This window comes from Micrasema longulum, unplaced genomic scaffold, assembly GCF_059751315.1.
Source record: "Micrasema longulum isolate JH-2025_06_02 unplaced genomic scaffold, ASM5975131v1 h1tg000954l, whole genome shotgun sequence".
Taxonomy (NCBI): Eukaryota; Metazoa; Arthropoda; class Insecta; order Trichoptera; family Brachycentridae; genus Micrasema; species Micrasema longulum.
Genome location: NW_028278145.1, coordinates 245,823 through 265,176, shown reverse-complemented (window position 1 = coordinate 265,176; position 19,354 = coordinate 245,823). Strand labels below are relative to the sequence as shown.

Genomic DNA, 19,354 nt, shown 5'->3' with positions numbered 1-19,354 from the left:
TATAATTTATTTAAATACTCTATCTACATAAAATACACATACACAGTTGATATACATATATGGGCCAGCATATTGCCTTAAGGCAATTTCTTCCTACCTACACAAACAGTTCGATTTGAGAAAATATGTACTATACTAGCTAACCCGACAGACGTTGTCCTGCCCGAACGTTGGCTTGCCTCGGAAAAATACATTTTATTGATAAGTAGGTAGGTACCTAGGTACTTGCTTGTGATTGAATTCCAAAACTAAAAATTATTAATATTCAAATATTAAATTTAAGTAGGTACTTGTTTATGGTTGAATTCTGAAAGATAAAATAAATATTTTTTTCAAATATGGCATTCTTTTTGCAAACGTCAAACTCCGGTCGTCTCACCAAAAAGGGGTGTACTTATGTAGGAATACGATTTTAAAAAATGTATTGAATTTAATATTATTTTAGTGTTACCAAAAATCCAATAAAAATAAATAAATGGGTAGAAGTTATAAGGAATTTAAGGAAAGAATCTGATTTAGATCCACAAAAAACAAATGATGTTTGTAAACATTCAAAAACAAACTTTTTTATACACAAAAAAACAACATCTTTCCATTTTTTGCAAATGCATTCTCCTAGAATGCAACCCTGGTAGATCGATGAAGAAAACATTTATGCTCCTAACTTCTTTTTTACATATTCGATTCAAGATTTTATTATCTACGAACACGCACAGCGCAAAGATCTATATTTCTCTAAAAACCGCACGTAAATCGGTTAAGCCGTTTAGGAGGAGTACGGTGACATCACACGTACAGAGGAATTATATATATATACAAAGATGAACATATTGTAGGTACGAGTACAATGTAGGAAATTTAAACTATAAACGAATGCAGATATTTTTATTATTTCATAAAAATAAATTATTTAAATATCTACACTGTACTATGAAGAGAGGAAGGGGTAAAAGAAGGCAATAAGGGAAAGAGAGAAAAACTAAAATATTCAGATAGTGACATTTCAATCGTGATTTAAATATGGGTGTCTCTGACATTAGTGGTAGATTATTCCACAATCGAGCATCTACTACTGTGAAAGATGAGACAAAAAAATGGTGAGTGGGTATTGAAAGGGTTCTTTCGTTACTGTTGTGATAGAGGTTGGAAGATCTTTCTCAGATAAACGTGGGGCGAAGTGGGACATATCTCAGTCGAAGTGGGATTAATCAAAATATTATGATTGAGTAATAGAATAGGAATGTTTTTTTATGCCTAATATAAGTATCTGGGCTGGTATTCCAAACGAAATTATAGCGCGGTGTAGCGCGTTTTTACGTACTAAATATGCATTATAGCGCGCTGTAAACGCGTTCGGAATACCAGTCCAGGCATGGCTCAGACCAGTGTAGTTATTCAGTTATGTGCTCAAATTTGCGAAGATTAAAGATAGAAGAATTTATTAACTCAAAATATCGAACGTGTCCGTGATTTATTGTTTTTTCTTCATAATACCTCGACTAGAAAAAGGTTGCCTATACCTCACCTCGATAAATATTATTATCAGCGAGCTTAGGGAGATTTTTCACGAAAATGGTTCTTAACTATCCTTTATCATTGTCATCAAACGATACTATAATTTATTTAATAGTAACAAGATACAGCGTTTAACTATGAAAGATTATTTATTTATTTAAACACGCAATATGCATGTACAGTTTACATACATATGCATAAGGGCGGGCATATTGCCTTAAGGAAATTTTTTCCTACCTACCCAACAACACGGGCGTTTTTTATCCGTGTAATTTTTAGTCTTGGCGATAAAAAAGAAAGGAAAAGAAGGAATGATTATAGTGAAAACAATTGATCTGGGTCTTCAAATCATCACCAGATTTAAAAATTTATTACTGTGATTTGTTTTTATACGGTGTTCGCTGACTACATGTTTTGTGAATGTGGGTGATTATTTTGATATTCCGTCCCGCAACCCAAACTATAAAAGGTTGCCGATGGGTTAAATATAATTTTATAATGAGCCTTTTTTTCCACACGATAGATGCTCTTGAATATCCCACATATCAAACAATTATTTAAGCGAATATTTAACGAACAGAGTAAGTAATTTAAAACATTTTATTCATCGATAATTCGATTCCCTGTGAGGCTAAAAGTAATGAGTTTTTCTCAAGCCCACCACTAATTGAGGAAGTTCAGTGGGTTTTTATTTGTTAATAGGCTGTCAAACATTTTTTTAATATTTTTCAATTACACCGCGCGTAACGTCACTAGTTCTCTTCGATGAGTTGTTCTGATTTGTGGGTTGGCTTCCCGGAAACTGGAAATCTATCACAACACTTTGTTATTGGTTGTTTTAAAAGAACTTGTGACGTCTTAATTGACGTTCATTTTTATTAAAAAAATATTTTTTAATTTTTCCATACATTTTAAAGAAACTTCGCCGTGAAATCAAATGCTCCAATTTTTACCGCGTGTAAGAAATCATTTTTTATATACAATTTCCCGTGGCGCTGAACTTCCTTATTGGACTTCTTGCGTCGCAGGCGAGGAGTTATGATGCAAAAAAATATTTTGAAATCAGTTTCTGCACATTAATTATACCCTTTTACTTAATGTTATTAAATATTTGTATAAAACCACTTACCGACTTTTCTATGCCTACCGGTTTCGAGACGTACATTTAGTAAAATGTTTGACCACAAAGTTAATGCTTCAAATATTTATAATATACCCTTTTGTTTAAAAAACATTTTTTATAAAAATTTGTTGCAATAGAAAGGGGAAACCTTTTTGAGAAGGGAATATGGAAGTCTAGGCATTTACAGGGCTTATGCCCTGTCATTGGCTGGTTAATGTGGCCACTTTACACACTGTGTAACATTCACCATTCTGCCTATGTTTGAACATCCACATTTCCCCAACTCTTACATTTGTTGACTTTTGTGAAGTAAAAGAGCTGAAACCTTTATAATGTGGGTGAGATTCATCCGTCTAAACCAATTCACCTACTAGGCAACGCCTGAAACAATTTTCCAATTTTTATACTTCTTCTTTTACCAGGTAGTTAATTCAACAATGTTTTGAGTATGTCCAAATGCTTGCAGACTGGCTGGATTTCCTTCCTGGGGAGTTATTCATATTTAGATTTACATATTAAAATTTAATTTTTTAATCACTATAAATACAAGTGTAGTTAATGAACTGTACTAGTACAATGCTCAAGAGGCGGAATATCTGTGTAGCGGTTAGCGGTGACGTAACTTGTGACATTTAAATTAACTTTATTTCGTGTTGACTATTGTAGATGAGACAAGAGGAAAAGGTCAAGTGGTCTACTAAATAAACTTGGATTCAAAAATCTCAAAATATTTACGATGTTATTAACACTTTAGCTCAAGCCGTACTTACAGTAAAAAAACAGTTTATATTGTGTGGAATAAAAATAAAAATACTATGAAAAACGAATGTTGTTTAAATTGTGTTACAGCACATTTTTATTTTTTAATTTAATGTTATAATTATAATGTACTTGGTTTTTACCGCGGCTTCATTAGAGAGAAATTAGTTAGTTAATTAGTTTTTTCGTTTTCGGGATAAAAAGTAGCATGGTCGATTGCCGGTCCTACAACTATCGCTAAGCAAAAAAAAAATACGATCCGTTAGTCAATGGCGATATAGCATCGTTATTCAGTTTTAATATAATTTTATTTTTCCACTTAGAATTTTCCCACGGAAGTATTATTTTTTCGAGAAGAAATAACTCCTTTAGACTTTGTCAGCTCTTTGGCTATCCTTATGCAAAAAGTCACTTCGTTACGACGCCGACGTGAAAGAAGAATTGATCTTTCCACTAAGAAGTTTCCTGAGCGTTATTTTTTCAAGATAAAAAGTAGCTTATGACGCTTTTCTTAGGTAATCCTTATGCAAAAAAGCACGTTGATCGGTTGCTCCGTTGCGACGTGAAGGAAATAAAAATGAAAAACAGATTAACGCACTTTCGCATTGATAATAACAGTATGGATTTTACTCGCTATTTTAACTTTTAACGTATTGTGCTATCATTTTATGATTTATCATACCTATTATTTATTGTATGTTTTTTTCAATAGGGTAATTAAAATATCAGAAATATATTGCGTATATTTTATTTACTTACTTTTTATTTTATGTAAACATAAATATCATTCCTGTAAATTATATTATACCAACAATATTTTGAGTTTGTCATTTTTTTTTGTAAACAGTACGTACTGGATAACTTATAGACTGAATTTCACCCCCAGGGTTCTAGGGAGTAATTTAGGTCAATATAGATAGTACATCAGAAATAAAAAATATATTAGAAAAGGGAATATTTCATTTTTATTTATAGGATGTTTGTCGGCCTCGCGGTGTAGTGGTCAGTGCGTTTGCCTACCATGAGAGAGGTCTCATGGTAGGCAAACGCACTGACGCAATGAAATATTTATTTAAAATGGTGTTTTTACACCAGAATATTTCATAGTCCCTGGAATGGTACCTGAAGTGTAAGACTGATCATCTTACCTTCGTGTAACAAAAATTAACAAGATACGCTGCGATTGGTGTACAAATGCAGTGCCCTATGTACCATTACCAGCTGCGGAAAGGGAATGATGATGATTGTGATGTTAACATAAATTTGACCCTTTTTTCTAATTTAAAAATGAGTACCAAAAGTAAAACAAAATGGTAAAGATGTCAAAATGGAATGTCAAGCAGAATACCGCTTTCTGTTCACGTTCAATCGAGAGAATAAAGGAGAAAACAAATAAGGAAAATTTATTGTTGACAAATTTGTTCAGGAATTAATTTTTAAAAATTAAGCTAAAAAATTAAATAAAATGAACTAGACAACGGTATCCTAATCTGGGTTCTTTTGTTACATATTGTTAGGGAATAACTAGTTTGGAAACAGGAGCGTATTCAATTCACTCTGCGTGATTACCTACGAAAATCTTGTAAATACAATATTTAAACGGGCAGTTGGAGACAACATTCTACACCTAAGAGCATTTTACGAAACCTATGTGGATTTTAGAAACATGTAAGCTTCAACGGATTGAATTTGGGTACTTGTTATTCATCATTCTCTTTCTGCATATAATGGTGCACATGGCATTGCATCGGTACACGAATAGCAGCGTATCTTGATCATTTTTGTTACATGAAGGTAAGAATATAAGTATTACGCTTCAGGTACCAGTCCAGGGACTGTGAAATATTCTATTGTGTACTCTTTTAAATAAATATTTCATAACAAGCATGTCAGATATCAAAACCCGAAGCCTCTCGCGTGGTAGGCAAACGCGCTCACCATTACACCACGAGGCCGAATAATAACGTGTTATTTACTGTTATAAATAAATATTTCAGCAGTATTTGGAGTATGTCGAAATGTACATAGACGGATTTCGCGGAGGTAGCTCACATTAGAAAAGCTTAGAAAAATAATATCCCCCTAATAAATAATCAAATATCGTTTTTATATAGACCACTTTTAGATTAAACAATCGTACAACTTTCAACCTCCTCCTAGCTTCTCGCCTCTCCCCCTCCCCCACCGCACATTCTCTAAGATGCCACTAAACATATTTTTACGCTCTTTTTAGTGCATGTTTGGACACAGTGGTGTTTGCAATTTATGCATTTTTTCGTAAAAGTACACTACGGTGATAGCAAAGGTGAAAGTGTATTTTAGTATTTGCACGTTGGTGTAGTAAGTTTCCTGATGAAGAGACGGGTACGTCTCGAAACCGGTAGACATAAAAAATCGGTAAGTGGTTATATACTAATATTTACAAACATAAATTAAATAAATTTAAAATGTATGTATAATATTCTGGACTTAAACCAGACACCACATTTGTTACAACTAGGGATAGCTAATCAAATAGCCTTCAAGTATATTCGACTGATTGTAGAAACGATGTCAACACCCACAATAAACTAACAAACCGATGTTTGTAGGCACATAAATCTCTTAGTCATATTGAAAGGGCCGGTCTACTAATATTTCATGGCTCATGGCAAACGGTTTATAAACCTACGACAAAATCTTTGTTATTTTAATCCAAACGTAGCCCTGAAAAAATGGTACAAAGCAGCACAAAACAAAATGTTATTTGTTTGTTTGGTAAATGATGTAATCATACTAAATCTAAATTTAAAGAGCATCACAAATTTGAAATCTTACAGCTTAACATTAAATCCACGGTGTGGCGAAACGTTTGACACGATTTGAAGATGTGTTTTACTGATTTGTTTCATAATTCCTGAACTGGAAGACCGTCCATCTTGCCTTCATGCAATAAATGATCAAGATACGCTGCCTATTTGATACAGTGCCCTAAAACGTTATTGGGTTAGGATAAGAGAAGTACGAATGACCAGAACGATCTCATCTTCAGGCTATAAAGGTCCAGATAAAACTTTTGTGCAATCGCCGATGACACATTAATATATATAGCGGGCGAAGATTATTCAGAAACTATAAACAAATTAAATGAAGACTTAAACAGCACGTCAATATAACTTAAAATTAACCATCTAAAACTTAATGTTGGAGAAGCTTAATACATGGGAATAGAAAGAATAAAACCAAGCATAATAATCTATTTCTTTTCATGTTCCCAACCGTGTCACGAGAAGTCGAAATCTGTTATTTATCAAATCTTCTAAGAGCAACTTTTGTTTTTATGCCCCAATGTCCAGAATGTGTAGATTAGTAAATTCGTCACACAGCTTTGAATTCTTTGAATCTTCCGGCTTTTTGTAGATGTCTTCGCCATTAACACAGTGTGGGATGAAGATGGATTGGCATGGGTTGGCTCGAAGTCTTATTTGTCGGTGGTGTTTTTAAATATATTGTTTACCATTTTTTTTTGCCCTTGTTTGTCTTTGCTACATACTTTTTTGTTCTTTTTATTCAGTTTCTTTTATTATTCTTGTATATTTCTTCATATAACAGTTGTAATTGGCTTAGGCCACATATGAATTAAATAAATATATATCGTGAGCGTACAAGGAAAACTAGCCATGTCAATTTAGCCACCAAGTTTTAGTGCCAGGTGTACATTGATAGAGATAATTGTATATTTATCAAGTTAGTTTCTGACCATCTGCTACAGGAAATAATTGACTAAATCAAAACACTTCCATACTAACAAAATACATTGCTAATTCTTTGTTTTTGTAAAGCAAAAGAAATTTAAAATCTAAAGTGTACTAAATAGCAAAACTATTAGTTTGTGACTATGTTAAAACTTCAATCTTGATATACCAACAAACAAGGAATATGACAGCCAGTTTCTTATTGATTTTTTGCTTTCTTGTATATTAAAAAATAAAACCGCTGATCTTCTACGATTGATGTAAGCACTATTTAAAGAGCTAATATTTTCCGTAACTCCTAGGTATTATTGCTACAAAAGTTTGTTTCATGTTTGTCATAGAACACTGGCACATATTATGTTTGTTTTAGTTGACCCCTAAAGTTGACAACAATTGACCGGAAGGCCATTTCTCGCCCTTGACACTATTGATTGCGTAAAATACGTGCCACGTTTAGATATTTCTGGACCAAAATTAATCTTTATTTTGCTGGACACTCCCAACTAGACAGCTCCTCTGATGTTTTTTTACCTCCTCTATTTAAACAGTAAGTTTCGTGAATTTGTCAAAACATGTAATTAAATAAATAAAAATAAAAAATAATAAATATGTACTTTCATTCTATCGCACATGCTCTCTATGTGTAGCTGCAAGATTTGTTGAGATATTTAATGTAAAGCGCCTTTAAACTTCAGAGTGATTTTTAAAAAATCATCCTAAATAATTAGGAGTGGCATGTTCTAGTAAAAATTTGGGTTATTATTTTTTATTAGCGCAGTATATTTCTTCACCTAATTAGAGTATTGTTCCAATTTTACATCTGCTATATTATTATTCTGTGGTTATTTAATTTACTCGAAGATAATTACTAGTTTTAAATATTTTTTTGCTAATATAAAAAAAAAACAGTTTTGTAAGTTATTCTTATTATATTAAACCATATGAAAACAAGGATTGTAAAATTATTCTTCTACCTGAACGCAATCGATATCAAATATAAATATTAATCGATTTATTTGGCCTTAAGGCAAAGCGTATCAAAATAAATTTATTTATTTAAACTATAAGTACAAACATATAAACACTTAGGTGAACTTATTGGTAAAAGCAATATCTTTCACCCAACCAAAAAGCAAACATGAAAAATTTGTCAAAATTCGAATTACAGCTATTTTACGAGGCAAATTGAGTATGTACATATAAATTTATTAATAAAAATACCTTTGTTATACACATTATATGATGAGAAATATAAGATTGAGTAAGAAGACGGAAAGAACATCCAGGAAAGAAAATTATTAAAAACTTAAGGGAAGATAAGGTTCTAAGAAAACATAAAACGCTTTAGGCGTTTCTTGAAGGTGCATTTTTTCTATGAAAAGGTGATAAGTATGCTCCAAAAATCGGCCTGAATACTAATAAACTTACGTTTTCATAAGGAGGTTTACTGTTTTATTTATTTTTTTCAAAATTATCAGATGCAAATTATATTAATAATAAATAAGATAATCAATGGCGTCAAAATTATTTCGACGGGATCTAATGAATTCAATACATATTTTTTAATATTTATATTATGGTAAATGATACGAAAAATCATATAACTAACAGTAAATCGAAATGAAGGCAATGGACGTAAAAAGGCATATATTTTCAGTTTAAAAAAAGTTTTTAAATAACGAAGACAACAACAATTAAAGAAATATTTTAACACGAGGCAAGAATTGAAGAAATGGAAAATATTTTCCATTTAGCGACTCAATCGATATACAGTGAACCACTAATTACTTTGGTAATGTAGTGCTTTTCAATGGGTTTCTTAAGCCAAAAGCAACAAGAGAAGTTTATCGAAGTTTCGAAGCTTTTCTGGATTCTCATTTCCCGACTCAGGGAATCTGACTGGAATCAACTGAGTGGAAAATTATATACTGAGATAATAATAGTCTATGTTTTATTCTGATTCAAAGTCATAAAACACCATCAAACTGACAGAATCGGCTTTTGATATTGACAGAATAAATAATAAACATATTTTTTATTTATTATATTTTAATTACCTTTATTTTAAATAAAATCATTTTTTACTCGAGTAGATCCATACTAATATTATAAATGCGAAAGTGTGTTTGTTTGTGTTTTCTTCACGTCTCAACGGAGCAACCGATTGTCATTTTTTTGCATTCGATAGCCGGGAGAGATGAGAAGTAAAATAGGTTACTTATTTTTCATTATAGGATACGAATTTTTTAAAATGCAATGAAAAAAATATATATACACGGTTTTCAGGGCCAGACAGCGAAACTTCAGAGGATCATTCCTCATGGTAAGCTTTAAAAAAAATCCTTGTATTATTTTTCCAAAAAGTCATTTCTAAAAAAGATCAAATAATTTATGATCTCAAAATGGAGTAAATCTTTAATTTCTCGGACTAGCATCCCTTCCAAAGGCGCTTCCCCTCCCTGAGAAAAAATATTGTGATAAAAACGTATTTGACCAACGCAACGAAGCGATACGCACCAGACGCGGACAAGGGAAGCGGCTGGGTAGGAGAGGGGTAGGAGTTGGTGGAGGAACTGCTAGTCCGAGAAATGAAAGATTTTTTCCATTTTGAGATCATAAAAATAAAAATAAAAATTTAGTTTCGCGGTCTGGCCCTGAAAAATCGTGTAATACAACAACGAGCAACATTATTTGAAAATGAGTAGGCGGTAAGGTGGAATGTCAAAAATAATCAATTTGAAATCAATTGTTTCAGTTTGAAAAATTGACTTGATTTATCTGTTTTATTGTCAGAAGAAAAATAGAACTCCACCTAGGTGGAAAGTGAATTAATATTAAAATAAATTAACGATGCAATGATGCCAAAGACTAAAGGATTTTTTTGCGTAGCGATACTGGAGGACTTACAATTGATACAGGCTACTTTTTATTAAGAAAAAATATAATTATTCATTGATACACATTAATGACCGTGAAAATCTACACACCTGTATTGTAAAGGTTTTAATTTCGATCACGACTAGTTGCATTAATTTAATTCAAAATTCATTAAAATAACAATTTAAACTTGTAATATTTTAAGTTAGTTATTAAATTAAAATGATGGGTTTAACGCCGCGCCGTCTCATAAGTCTGTGCATTTACGAAGTAATTAAGGTTAACTGGATTATACTCATGTAGCATGCTTCTGTACAGTACCTTAACATTCTTGGTATATTTTACTATGTAATTATTAAATTAAGCCTACAAGCCATTACAATTCAATGGTATTACCCCTATAAAAAACCGTGTAAATTAAAAAAACATTTATCAGCACACATAAATACATTTTGCTCGCTGTAACAGTGATTAAATATGATTAAATTGAACATCATAATTAAATATAAATATAATTGCGCACTAATGCTGTCTTTGCTGTAGGAAATTTTATAACCGACGTGACGTCGAATTATTTTCACATCTGTCGTGGATCTATAGAACATTGTTTTTTTTTTTTTTTACTTAAATTATACTGAATAAATAAAGTAAAATTCAACCAATTTGACTGCAATATCACTGTAACTAAAAATTAGATTGCTCTACCATCAAACGAGATATAAATTGACAGCTTTGATATCTTCTTGCATCACAATAGGGAAATGTAGGACGAGCAATTGCACAATTTGTGGAACAATAAAACCATCTGATCAAATGGAATATCCAACAACACAAGAAGCAAGAAGTGTTATTAAGTGTTCAGATTAGATTACTTCGGTGCTTACTGATGTGACACGTGACACGTACGGTATGAGATATGGGTGACGGGAAGAATATTATACTGACGGGAAATGAAGTACAAACAACAAAGACACAAATAACGAAGTTGATTTATGCTTTTACCAGTTTATAGCTGTTTTCTTCAGTTGAAAGTTAATTAACTTTCTTAACTAATAAACGCGATATTTTAGGCAGTTTACACTCTTTTAATTTTGCTTAAGTCATTTACACGAAAGTTTTGTGTTTTCTTAAATGTGCAAAATACATTATGTAGATCAAAAACATTATTTTTCTTCCGTGCCCTTTTTCCTTGAGTGCTATTTTGTATATACTAATACCGTATTTTTCAGACCATAAGACGCACTTTTTTACTCTGAAAATTCAACCAAACGGTTGCGTCTTATCGTCCAAAACATATTTTTTGTTTTTGCTGGTGAGTTATATAAACTGCCTAACTAGGGATAGCTTCCCCGTTCTAAGGCAGTAAATGATGTATTTTTTGCAGTTATTTTTGTCACAAATATAATTTACTTAAATAAAACACTTTTATCCATTTTTATAGGTTTTCAAACTTAAAGTTAAGACATAAAACATGTAAAATGATACATGTATGTACAGTGTTATTACTAGAGCACACAAAAGAATATGTCGATGTGTGCCCTAATTTCAGATTGAATATAAACACAATATTATATTCTAGGAGAAAAAAACCACCACTGGGTTTAAAATGTTCAAAATAGATATAGTATACTTATTTGTATGAACAAATAAGCTGGAATAATCGACTAGTTTCTTGGCTTACTGCTGGCGCTGGGCGCGTTTTATTTATATTTGGAGAAAAATACAAACGGTAGCAATGATTTATAACAAATAGTAATTATATGTTGCAAATAAAGTTATCGTAAAACATTATTATGGATAGTCAAGTATAATGGTAAGCTGCGCATAATCGTTTATTTACACGATTCGCCCCTGCGTAGTATTTCACTATTATAAATGGCGCTTTAGTTTTTTTCGTTTTCGAGCGTCGATTTCATGTTGATGTTGGCAGCAAAACTAGGCTAAATTAGACAAACGCCGATATCAGCCGATACCGATGCATAAAACATGACTTGCATGCAGTCAGTTCCAAGCTCCATATGAATTTACGTAAGTTTTATTCTTGGATAAAGTAGATAAATATATAAATGTAAACGAGACACGGTGAAAGTTTGTACCAAGTAGAAGAGTTTTTACCAAGGTAGAGAAGTTTGTAGCAAATACTTCAACTAAGGAATGCATTATTATTGAGTGATCTTTCACGTACTTTCTTACCAAACTTTACTGAAGTAAGGGTCAAGGGGTCTTTAGACATTAGACATGGCATTACATAATAAAATTGCTTCCCAGTTACTAATAAATTAAATATATTTGCAATGTTATTATTAGAACACACATAACAATATTTACGATATGTGTGCCCTACTTTAAGATTAAAATAAATAAATAAATAAATACATACACGTACTTAAAAAAAACTGAATGATAAATGATAGGCATGATGCATAATATTTGTCCGTCTCCTGGCTAGCCCGTTTGCCTACCATGCTTGAGTACCTGTGTTTGATTACCGGAAATGTTAAAAAAAAAACATTAATTTGAAATGTGATTTTTTTCTGAAATATGTCATATTAATGGGTTAAACAATTCTTAAAGAAATGCTGACTACAATTTATTTTGAAATAAATAGTCCCTGTACAGACACGAAACGTGATACTGGCCATCTTACTGTCATGTAACAAATCATTGATATTCATTCTATTTGTTTCAGCCCTACTGACAATAAAATTATGATAATGGTTTTATTTATTTCACTATCTATCGGGTGGTAAAATAAATTATGTCCGTTTTTTTACAAATTTAAAAATGAGCACCAAAAGTAAAACAAAACGGTAAATGTTATGCGTCGTTCAAAAGACCATTATCTACTCTATAAGAAATTGTGTTTGCTTTTACGCTAAACATATTATTTTATTTGATCACAAGTCTTCAAAATGGAATGTCAAGTAGATGAAAGTGAGCATTTTCGATACCACCTTCTGTAAAATAATGAAAAAGACGTATTATTGACTAATTTATCGGTTAATTAGTTAACATAAGTTGTGTCAGTTTTTTTCCAAATGAAGAGAACAAGAGAACGCAACAAAAAAAAATGCATCAAATTAGTCAATTAAGTCCTTCATTATTTTACAACAAATTAATAAATAATTCATAGCACCTTCACCATACTCTGCGCAAATATCGCGAGCACCTTTAGCAACTTTATTACCTCGATCGAACGCGAACAGAAAGTGGTTGAATGGAACAAAACAGTGGTGGATTACATTTCAAGTCAATAAATAGAGCCGTTTATAATCGAGGCCCTGGACTGGCACCGGAAGCGTAAGACTGATCACGTTATCTTAATGTAACAGAAGATCGAACTTCGACGCATTTGGTTTACTAATGCAGCGCTCTATGCACTACTGGGTGTGGGAAGAGGAGTGATGATGATAATGAATGTCTAATAAATTTATTGTGATTTTATAGTGTTAACATCGAATGTTTTTATCTATGGATGTGGGAGCAGCATTATATCCAAAGCTGGCACAGTTATGAATTTCTGTTCCGAGGTAATAAAGCATTAGCAAGTTACATAGTTGTTATCCGACAACATTGATCTATATTCATAATCGCGTAATATGTGTGTTAATACTTGTCTCTACTCGTTAGATAAAATATTTAATTAATTTGCTGATAGATACAATCACCCACTCTTACAACCTATACATAGTACGCAAATGCATAAATTATGGGACCTAGTTTAATATAAGATAATCACCAACGTTATGAGTATGTCCAAATGCTTTAAGACAGGCTGGATTTCCTCCCTAAAGAGTCATTTACATCTAAATTTGTTGCAACAGAGATGGAAAACATTTTTGAGAAAGACTTTCATATTCCCTTCTCAAAAATGTTTTCCCTATCTGTTGCAACAAATTCAGATCTAAGATCTCTTCTTCTTCTTCAGCCATCTTCCACATCCTTCCATTTTTCTCGGCCAGTTGCTACTTGCAGCCAATTGTTACCCCCTACAGCAGCTATGTCGTCGGACCATCTTTTTTATGGTCTTCCGACGCCTCGCTTATTCTCCCAAGGTCTTCATCTTAAATTTTTAGAGGTCCATCTTGTGGGATCTTGTCTCGCAATATGTCCTGCCTATTGTCACTTCAGTCCTGCTACGCGAAGATAATCACTTTTAAATCGATCGTTAAAAGCTTTCCTTTAAAAACCAAAATAGTCGGACACCGGTGTGTAAGAATTTCGATGTGTAGGTATTTAAACATTGTTTTTATGTCACTTTATCGCAAATGCCTCCCCGATAATGTGCGAAAAAGCCAACTGCACTTCGGGCTGATTTTACCTACCCAAAATCGACAAAATTGACGTTTCACTGTCCGATTTTCCGCATCTCAAAACTGATTGATTTGGCAGTTTTTTAAACAAAAAATGTCAAAATGAAATTTTCTGTGTCGATACCTGTTTCGTTTTTCAAAATTATTTATTATATTTGTATTCCGTACGTCCAAAGACGGCAGATAAAACTAGGCGTTTTTTTGGGTTTTTAGATGGTCCTCAGCTCCCATAAAAACAATTTATCAACAACGAAAAAAAGATAAAAACACGCCAATGATAAATATCTATAGTTTGCCAAAAAATCACTGCTCTAGTCCCGTAATCTAGGGAAATACGTATGTACATACTCGTACGAGTAGAAAGAAAAGGCAGACCACCATCCTCCATCTTGATTATACCAAAAAAAATTAACCCGTAATTATTAGTATACTTCAAATATATTTCGATAACTATCAAATGAGAGGGGATTAAAATCATAAAAGATAATTATTATTTCCCCATCATCATCAATAAAATAAAAAATAATGTTCAATCATAAAATATATACTTTTTTATTTTATCCCATGTAGAATATATAAAACGTTAGTTAAGATAAATATTAAACATTGATATTATTGACATATTACAACAAAGATGAAGAACATTTTAAAGAAGGGAATGTAGAAGTATAGTCATTCACAGGGGTTATGACCTGTCATTGAATCTCACCCGCAACAATAAAGGTTTCAGCTCTTTAATTTCATAAACGTCAATAGATGGAAGAATCGAAGGAATATAGATGTTCAAATATAGGCAGAATGGTGAATATTACACAGAGTTTTAAATGGCCACTTAAACCAGCCAATGACAAGTCATAAGCCCTGTGGATGACTAGACTTCTACATTCCCTTCTCTAAAATGTTCTTTATCTCTCTTGTAAGATGTTAAATTGACAGCTCCCTGGGGGGTTGAATCCAGTCCTTGTCAACAAAAATTTGTCAAACTCAAAACATTGTTGATCTATATTATTGATTGTTTTTATATGTAAATGCAAATTAATTTTCAATAAAACTAGATCAAACTTATCGCACTTCTTGGTTTATTTTTTTTTCCGATACATCACAAACCTGCCGACTGCGGCACGGTACAAATTCCTCATACGACATCTATGCACTAAGACACTAAATCCACATGAGCCCAGATGATGGACGCCGTAACGCTGTCTGTAAGGAGTGTTAATACACGACACAATAAGTAAAATAGCATCTGAAATCCGTGAAAACCTACGAAATAATTTAAAACAAGTTCATGTAAGCAAATCGTATGCAAAAAAGAAACAAGTGATAATACATTAGTGTGTGGTTGCTAGTCACATTATGCAATGCAATTCACACACAAGTCATTACTAAGTAATCATTGCAATTTTCTATTGCATTACATTGCATTCTCTTATACGATAAGAAGTCATATCTTTTTCGTAACACTTGTTCCCAATGAACATGTGAAATAATGTACATATTTATGTATATTGATGAAAATTGCAACAGAGATGGAGAACCTTTTTGGGAAAGTAATATGAAAGCAAGGTTTGTCGTTGGCTGATCAAAGTGATCTCATTGCATATTTTGTAACATTCAACGTTGCCGTAACAACCCCCTGAAGGCGGATATTGAACGCACTACGGAGTTGACGATGGACGAATGGCAGAGACGTTGGAACTCCTCCCCAAAGGGCAGATGGACCTATTCTTTTTACCCAGACGTGAGAACGAGAGTTCGAAACAAGCGCTGGTTCCTAAATCACCATACTGTTCAAATGAATTCAGGTCACCCTAAATTCAGGGGTCAACTCCATTATTTTACTTTTGTCAACGATCCGAGTTGCACTTGCAGCGCGCTAAATCAAACGGCCGAAGATGTAATATAGCATTGGCCCTTTCTGAATGAGGAAAGGGAAGTAATGTTGGACGGTCTGATGGATGTTACCAGACCAACAGTAGGCATTTCAGATTATTTACCCAGTTTGTTAGCTCTTTGATTTGATTACCGAATGGAGCTTCTCACTACTATCCGTGGCCCTGTTATATGTCCTGTCAGATATACACATCTGGTGACTTCCAAAAATAATTTCAAGGTTGTTAAAAACTTTTTTGTAATCATTTCGGCGAATTGATCATGTCCAATCAATTTAATCCCAGTCAGTGAAGAATTCACTTCCCTCCTTTCTCAATCCAATGAAGTACATATTATGTACTTCTAGATTACTTTCTTCCGGCACAAAAATTCTAAGGCTAGCAGATTACAGAGAGCTCCTTCGGGCAGCTTTTCTCGTTCGGCAACGAGCAAATTTTCCGTGTATGTGGGCACCGCCAAAGAGACTTATGGGCAAGCTCTTTGGTTGAGAAATGGGAGATTCTCTGGGGTGCCAAATAATATATTCACCGATGCTTGCAAAATTCTCGTCTTTGAGAGAATGTACATAATGGTTGCTAAATTGAATTTAACATATTATCCAGGGAGCCCAATGCTTCAGAGTATGAACTAAACTTATATTTTGTGCCATCCTTTCCCATCAAAGGGAAGTATTGTTACTAATCCTCGGTGTTGACATTGTCAAACGTAGTACCTACCTACTAACAATACTTTTTGAAACCTTTAAATAAGCGGTGTTACATGCGTGATTATGGAATTTATCTTTTGGTGACTTATACGATGGGTGTCGGAGATGAAAAATTTAAAACAACAAAAATTATAATCTAATCTAATGTTATTACATTTATAAAATTACTGTAAAGGATAAAGGCTATTGTGGTACAAGTACTAAATAAAGTTTTTGTTACCATTCGTATTTGCAATATCTGACAAAGGCCCTCAGTATGATTTACGAAAGGGGCAATAAAAACCGTAGAACTATATTAAATTAAAATCGAAGATTGAAATTGAACATTTTAAAAGGGTAACGTTTATTAACAAAAAAACATTCCTTTTTTTATATTATTGAAACTGATCGAAAGACCCGCGGTTTTTAAAACGGTTTCGGGTATGTTAAGGTACATATATACTTTACTGTTGATTTTCGTAATGTTAAATAGTGGTAGAGACCTTTATTGATGCGGATGAAACTCATCTGACTGAATTGTAAGATTATCTTCTGCCTAAGAGGTGAAATCCATTCTTTGCCTAAAAACATTTGGACAAACTCCAAAATATCGCACATGCTGAGCCAATAATAGTATACCAAGCTCTTATTCGGGTGGATAAATTTTAAATTACGTCGATGCTAATCACTAGAATATTTCATAGTCCCTGTACTGGAACCTGAAGCGTTAGGCTGATCATCTTACCTCCTTGTAACAAAAATGATCAAGATACGCTGTGATTTGGTGTACCAATTTAGTGCCCTATGCACCATTAGGTGCGGAAAGGGAATGATGATAATGTTAGTCCTATTTTAAAAATATATTTTTTTAGTGGTTCGACATCAACACGAAGAAAGCACCCACTTCCGTCTGACTATTTCAGAACTTCCGTTATGAAAAACACTAAAGTTGATATTCCATCTGAAGTACCGCATGAAAGACTTTTCAAAATAAATCTTAATTCGTTTTAAAATATCAAAGAACATTCTCGTCTTGACTTTCGACACGGATATGTGAAATTGATTCTAAAGAATTCACAAATTCTTTCAGAGACAAAACAAAAATGCTACCGATTGCGTTCAAAAGGGTAATAAATCTTGTCGGAGCTTAATTTTGGAAGGAATATAAAGAATTTCAGTAAGTAACGTGTCTGAAATACTGTATATCACTTTTTTAATACACATATGTAATGGAAAACAGCAAAGTTGTGTATTTTTAGTGTTAGTTGCGTATCCATATTTATCTAAATAAGGAAGTTCATTGGTTTTTTTGTTTATTTGATAACAGACTATCAAACTACGCAAATTCTTATTATTTTTATGTATCGTATTATCATGGCTACGATTTTTAAAAAGCTTTCTGATTGGTAGGTTGGCTTCCTGGAAACCTATCACAACACTATCATTGGTTGATTTAGAAAAACTTGTGACGTCATTTAAAATAATTCATTTTTATTAAAATATTTACTATTTACTTTTTTTTCATACACGTTAGAGAAACTTCGCGATACAATTAAATGCTCTATTTTTTTCATTTTTTAATTACAATTTCCAGTAGCACTAAACTTCATCATTCTATATTGTCGGACAAATAGATATGTATTGAAACAAATGATAGCACTATTATTAATTGTTTTATATATCTACCCATGCATAGTAAAATTTTATTGATTATTTTGAGTCCAGGCTGATGAAGAATTCAATTCCGTGTGTGAAATAGAATCGGAACCCTGGACGAGTGTTTACGACACGATGACTAATATCTGGGCCGCGATTATAAACGCTATCTTCATCGGTAAATATCAAGACGGTATTAAGTAAAATCGATATTTATTAACGAAAATTTGAAGTATCTTTGACGGTAACTTGTAATTTAACATTTACCTTACTTTTCAAATTAAATTTTACTGTGTAGATAAAATTAAAGACTTCTTGATGTAACGGGCCCGGGGCTGCTATTCTGAACGCTTTTATAGCGCTGTATGACGCGTATTCAGTACATAAAAACACGCTATACCGCGCTATAAAAGCGTTTTGAACACCAGCCCGGCGCTGCTATTCCGAACGCTCTCGCGGCCGTAGAAAACACTTTTATTATAGCGCGTATTTACATACAAAATACGCGCTATGAAAGCTTTTTCTACGGCCGCGAAAACGTTTAGAATACCAACCCAGGTAAAAATCCTGAAAATTTTAAGGTGGCGATTAGCCTGCTTCATGATGAACTACTTAGAGCGTGGTGTACTGAATATTGTTTTTTGAAAGTTCATAAAACACAATACGGTTTTTTAACATTTTTCATTATTATTATTTTAAAATAAGCAAACAATTACGAGGTAACGGTATCATAATTTGTTCCCGTGAGATGTCTGATAATTTTTTTATAATGATTTAAAATACACATACGTATTTTAAA

The 19,354-nt window shown here is 32.7% G+C and overlaps 1 protein-coding gene across 1 annotated transcript in view; it reads right to left on the bottom strand.

Moving 5' to 3' along the window:
* LOC148277937 (uncharacterized) overlaps positions 1–19,354 on the bottom strand; it is a 31,187-nt gene that overhangs the window by 3,545 nt on the left and 8,288 nt on the right. The window lies entirely within an intron of this gene.